The sequence below is a fragment of the Rattus norvegicus genome, chromosome 1 (genome assembly GCF_036323735.1).
Source record: "Rattus norvegicus strain BN/NHsdMcwi chromosome 1, GRCr8, whole genome shotgun sequence".
NCBI lineage: Eukaryota > Metazoa > Chordata > Mammalia > Rodentia > Muridae > Rattus > Rattus norvegicus.
The window spans coordinates 145288603-145295316 of record NC_086019.1 but is presented as its reverse complement, the minus strand read 5'-3'; positions in this window follow the sequence as shown (position 1 = coordinate 145295316).

The window sequence follows — 6714 nt, the reverse complement described above, 5'->3', positions numbered from 1 at the left end:
CTTCTTTGCTTCATCCATCTTGTCTAATTGGGTGGCTGTATATGTATGGGCCACATGTGGGGCAGGCTCTGAATGGGTGTTCTGTGTCCGTTTTAATCTTTGCCTCCCTATTCCCTCCCAAGGGTATTCTTGTTCCCCTTTTAAAGAAGGAGTGAGGCATTCGCATTTTGGTCATCCTTCTTGAGTTTCATGTGTTCTGTGCATCTAGGGTAATTCGAGCATTTGGGCTAATATCCACTTATCAATGAGTGCATACCATGTGTTTTTCTGTGATTGGGTTACCTCACTCAGGATGATATTTCCAGTTCCATCCATTTGCCTATGAATTTCATAAAGTCATTGTTTTTGATAGCTGAGTAATATTCCATTGTGTAGATGTACCACATTTTCTGTATCCATTCCTCTGTTGAAGGGCATCTGGGTTCTTTCCAGCTTCTGGCTATTATAAATAAGGCTGCTATGAACATAGTGGAGCATGTGTCTTTGTTTTATGTTGAGGTATCTTTTGGGTATATGCCCAAGAGAGGTATAGCTGGGTCCTCAGGTAGGTCAATGTCCAATTTTCTGAGGAACCTCCAGACTGATTTCCAGAATGGTTGTACCAGTCTGCAATCCCACCAACAATGGAGGAGTGTTCCTCTTTCTCCACATCCTTGCCATCATCTGCTGTCACCTGAGTTTTTGATCTTAGCCATTCTCACTGGTGTGAGGTGAAATCTCAGGGTTGTTTTGATTTGCATTTCCCTTATGACTAAAGATGTTGAACATTTCTTTAGTTGTTTCTCAGCCATTTGACATTCCTCAGCTGTGAATTCCTTGTTTAGCTCTGAAACCCATTTTTTAATAGGGTTATTTGTCTCCCTGTAGTCTAACTTCTTGAGTTCTTTGTATATTTTGGATATAAGCCCTCTATCAGTTGTAGGATTGGTAAAGATCTTTTCCCAGTCTGTTGGTTGCCATTTTGTCCTAACAACAATGTCCTTTGCCTTACAGAAGCTTTGAAGTTTTATGAGATCCAATTTATCGATTCTTAATCTTAGAGCATAAGCCATTGGTGTTTTGTTCAGTAAATTTTCTCCAGTACCCATGTGTAAACACTAAAATTGTAAGATGTTGGAAATTATCTTACTACCTTGCATATGATCAATTGTGGTAAATATTCCAGATGCATATTTGGCATTGTATCTTAAGTATATTAATAAAGTTATATTGTGTGTGTGTGTGTGTGTGTGTGTGTGTGAGAGAGAGAGAGAGAGAGAGAGAGAGAGAGAGAGAGAGAGAGAGAGAGTTCAGGTAAGCATATGCCACTAGTGGAGATCAGTGGACAATCTCAGGTGTAAATCTTCACTTTCTACTTTGTTTAAGAGAGGGTGTCTCAGTGTTCATCTATGTGTAATGTCACACTAACTAGCTGGCCTTCAAGCTTGCAAGGATTCTTAGATGTCAACCTCCCATCTAATTCTGGGATTACAGGTGCAGGCTACTGCATGTGCTTTTGAGTTCTGAACATCTGAACTCACCTGTTTATTCTTGCACCAGGGCTTTGGCCACTGAGCCACCTGTACAGTTCTACTCATGTTATCTGAGTTAGCTATGGCCTTACTGATGTTTTTGTAGTGCTAGTGATGGAATCTGGATAAGCAAGTGCTCTACCATTGAACTATATAACCTCTCTTACAGATTTGATAAAATCTATGTATTCTACCAGTTCCTAAGGGAATTATATGGAAATCTCCAACTATAATTGTAAATTTCTCTATTTTCCTTGAGGTATCATATTTTCTTTATGTATTTTGAGATATGCTATTAATCTATATAAATTAAGTACTTCATTTATTGGTCCCTTTGTTTTTGTGACTATCTCTTTGTAGCAGCATTTCTCAAATATGCATATTGACATAGGGGCAGAATAATTTTTTGTTGGATGGGATGTTCTATACCATGCACTGTAACACCCTTTTCCTCAGTAAACTATATGGTAGTAGCATCCTCCACCGAAACTGTAAAGATCAAAAATATCTTTAGGTATTGTCAGATGTTCATGGTGGTAGACTGGTAGTAATCACTCTTGGTTATGCACTACCAATTTATAGTAATGTTTTGTGCCTTACAGTCTATTTTGTTTGAAACAAATAGAGTCACTTTCTACATGAATTTGCAAGTGCTTTTGCCTATCCATCATCTTACCCTTCAATGTCTTTATTCAAGCCATCTCTCTGGCTGGGTGTGGTGGCTTATAGCTACGATCCCAACACTAGGAAGGCTGAGACAGGGTGACTGCTATGAGTTCAAGGTCAACCTGGGTGTCAAGTAAAACTTTCTCAAAAAAGAGGAGTGGGAGAAACCTCTTGTGGGTGGTATAAAGTTGCCTTGTAATTAGCTTGGCAATCTTTTAAAATGAAAATTTGTCACTTTATCTTTGGTGTGATCATTGATGCACATGAATTTATAGGTTCTGCGTAATTATTTCATGTTCTAGGATTTTTTTTCTCACTTTTCCCCATTTGGGAGTATGAGTTATTTTTATTAGTATGAGCATTTAATTATTATTACACTGATAATTATCCTAAAAGTCACACGTATCTTTGTTAAAATTTAGTATCTTAGTACCTTTGTTAATTCTTCATATCCTAAAAATGTAGAACTCTTTATTCCGTTCACCACAATCCCATTTTTTAAAAGATTTTTAAATTATGTGTGTATGTGTATGTGTGTGCGCGTGAACGCGCACTTACCTGAGAGCAGATAACCATGAAGGCCAGAGTTTAAGGTACAGGCTCATGTCCTCTTCAAGAGCATTACAACTCTTAACAACTGAGTAAACCCTTCAGCCTCATTTAAATTTTTAATCGCTGCATAAAATTACACATTATTATGGGTTATTGTGATTTTTAAAAATGTTAACCTTTATTTGTATTTTATGTGTATCAGTGTTTTGCCTGCATGTACATTCATACAGCATGTGTGTACAGTGACTGCCGAGACCTGAAGTGGGTGTTGGATTCCCTGGGATTGGAGTTGCGTAAGATTGTGAGCTGTCTTGTGGATTCTGGGAAATGAACCTGATCCCTCTGTAAGAGCAACAAGTTCTCTTAACTGCTGACTCACCTCTCCAGCCCTCCCTACTCCATGTTTTGGATTGAATACATACATTTTTATATCCCTCATGAATTATCCTGTGTGTGTGTGTGTGTGTGTGTGTGTGTGTGTGTTCTGTGTGGGTGTACATGGATGTGTATGTGCACGCATGTGGAGGCCCAAGGCTGACGTGAGAGTAGTCCTCGCTTCTGCAACATCTCATCAAGGCAGGGTCTCGCAGATGAACTTAGAGCTCACCTTGATGACTAATACCTAGTGTACCTGCCAGCCTGCTCAGGGTATCCATCTCTACCTTACAAACATAAGCATTGTAACTACAGACAAGACACCAAATGCACCCAGCCTTTACATGGGTCTAGGGACACAAACTCTGGTCTGCATGCTTGGGCAGCAAGCACATCATTCACCAAGGCACCCTCTCAGTTCTCCTTGGGAATTCTTCAAAAATACTTATAGTTAATTTTATTCATGTGCATGGGTGTTTTGTCTATAAATGTCTGTGTCCACATGCTTTCCTAGTACCCAGAGGCCAGAAGAGGAAGTGGGTGTCAGATCCCCTGGTACTGAAGTTACAGATGGTTGTAAGCTGTCCTGTGAGTGCTGGGAATCAAACCCAGATTCTCTGGAAAGGCAGCTAACACGCTTAACCTCTGAATCATCTCCACTGCCACCTTCTTATGAATTCCTAATTCACCATAGATAGCTCAAATAAGCAACCACTGCCCAATCAAAGCACTTGATTTACTGTGATATTTGTTCTCTCAATTGTCTGTTTCTTCTGTATCTTCCTGCTTCAATTTAGGACCACCTTGGTTTTGCCTGACGATCGCTCATTAGTATTTCATTTAGTGTAAATTTGATGTTGATGAGTTCTCTGGATTTCTATATCTACAGTCTTTATTTCTCCTTTATTTGAAAGCTAAATTGATTTAGAATTTTAGGCTGTTACTTCTTTGTGTTGCTAAATCAGCACTTTGTCTTGTGCTGTATCTCTGGAGATAATGAGGTTTTGCACATCTTTTTCGTGTAGACACATCTTGTCTATGTGTCCCAATGATTTTATGATAAGATTAAGCTGTCGTCATGATTGGCATTCAGAATACTTTTTAATCCTTGTCTTTGTTACTAAGTCGACTTAGGCTGCTGTAACAGAGGACTTTCGAAGGCAGCTGGAAAGCCACTGAAGCTCACCCCTGCTTATATAAGCACTTGCTTTACTTATTTTTTAACCCCACGAAGGTCCTTTGTGAATTTTCTTAGAGGATCCATTATGGCTTACCCATGTGGCTGGTGACTCAAATGTGGAAGACAGTAAGAGCTCGGAGCTGTTCAGTCTTCTCTCTCCTCACTCTCTCACTTTGTCTTTTACCCATCGTGGAGAAATGCTGCTTGCTGACTCGATGGGAGGCTCTTGCTTACTTAGCTTGCTTACATGTCCCAGAACCATCTGCCCCAGAAATGCTACCACCAAAAATGCTCTCACTCCCCACTACGACATCAAGTAACAATCAAGACGACCCCCACAGATACAGACATGCCCACCGACCAGTCTGATCTCACAATCCATCGTCTCAGACTCCTTTTCCAGGTGACTGACTAGGCTGTGTCAAGTTGACAGTTAAAGCTGACACCATCTCTCCCTATATGCCCTTTCCACAGCCTCAACATACTCATACTTCTTGACATGGTGTTGGGACTCTACAATGATAAAAGCGAAAGCACTAAGCCTCTGGATGTCTAACCCTGGAACTTCCAACATACCATTTCCTCTACGGCCCTCACTCCACATCCCCTTGAGAGACCCAGAATCTCAGCTGTCACGGGATCCTGTAGCACTGCTTTCATGGCTTGGCCCCTGGCACCATCGGTCTTTGTTCTCTGTGGTCGTAGGTGTCTAGAATATGACTGGGGCGCTCCAGCATTCCAGGAGTGGACACTAGTCCTGAGCTAGCGCTTCCTTCATAACCATACACATTAACACTGGAATGACACTAGCAAACATGGCAGGCAATTTTGCAGATTCTAGAGTGTTTAATGTATTCTACAACCTGGATCTATTCTCCCCAAGAAGCAACTAATTTATTAAACTTATCCACTTTCTTCCTCAGTGTGGAACAGGACGGTGAAGAAGTAAGAGTGGAACTGACCTCGGTGAAATAGCTGTGTCTCAGAATTCCTGAGACCTACAATGATCTCAGGCAGTCCATGCTGCATCTTCAGAGGCTTTTACTATGTGCTAGATCATTGCGAGAGCATTCTCTGCTTATCTGCTTGCTGGCCTCAGTGTGGTTTCTTATGTTACCCATCCACTCTCTAATGCTCAGACGCTAATACTGTCGGGCCCTAGCTTCTCCCACCCTAACCCGTGTAGGCTTTATGGCGCCTTCTGCCCATTTAACACTGCTTCCAATGCACGCCCGATGAGGGGCTTCTCTCCGGCAGTTTGCTATGACTTTCAAGATGTCAGTGTCAACGAGCCAATTTTCTCTCAAGGAGGGTAAGACCTAGGGATGGGTTGCAGGCATTTAAGAGATGCTTCAAGTAGCAAAATCAGTTGAAATGGCTTGATGCAAGGCCACACGAGCTTTCTTCTAACATAGTTACGGTGCATGTTGGATTAGGCCCACCTTTCCCAGACTCCTTTTTCAGTTACTTTCCCCTTGCCATGTTAACAATTAAAGAGCAGTTGCTGTGTGCTCAGCACTGTCTAAATTATATCTCTCTATATGTGTGTGTGTATATATATATATAATTATATTTATATAAAAATATATAGTAATATATAAAATTGATATATTGCATATAATATACATGTTATATGATTATAAATATGCAACATATAATTACATTTATATATAATTTTATATAATTATCTATATATTCCACTTCACACTTCATAGATTTTTGTCAGTTGAAATGGGTGAATTTAAAGGCAAGATGTGAGGAAAGTACTGGAGCTCTATTGGATGCTAACTTTAAACATGAAGGAGATGGTAAAAGCAGGATCAGCTCAAATACATGGATAGATATGAGTGAAATAAGGGTGTGCAAAAATAAATCTCAGAGCCAGAGGCAGAGAAATTGTTAGCCCTGGGTATTTGAGAATACTGAAATTAAAAGTAATCAAAGAACATGGATAACATTACAATTTTTGAATGTATTGCCCTCCAAGTTTTGGAAATAAAACTAATTTTTTTGTTGTTTTTAGATATGGTCTCATACAACCCAGATTGTATGTACACTCATTTTGTATCTAAGGCCGGCTTTAAATTTTTGATTCTCCTGCCTCTGCCTCTCAAATGCTAATGTAACAAACAGACCAACTTCTGGGACCACACAGACTAAATAAATACATCAGGTTCTTTTTGGATGGTCCTAACCGTACCTAACCTTTAAAGGGTTTCATATTATCTGCTAAATATTGAATAGAGCATTGTTCTGGAATTTCCACAGCATCAGTCCTTTGGAGAACACAGTCGGAGCTTGAGTGGATACTGCAAGACAGTGTTTCACCCCAGCAGGTCTGCATCCAACCTGGCTCTGAGCCAGGCATGAGGCAGTCCTGATGAGCATCCAAAGACAACCCAGAGGGGTTCCCTGTTTTTGTGTTATTAA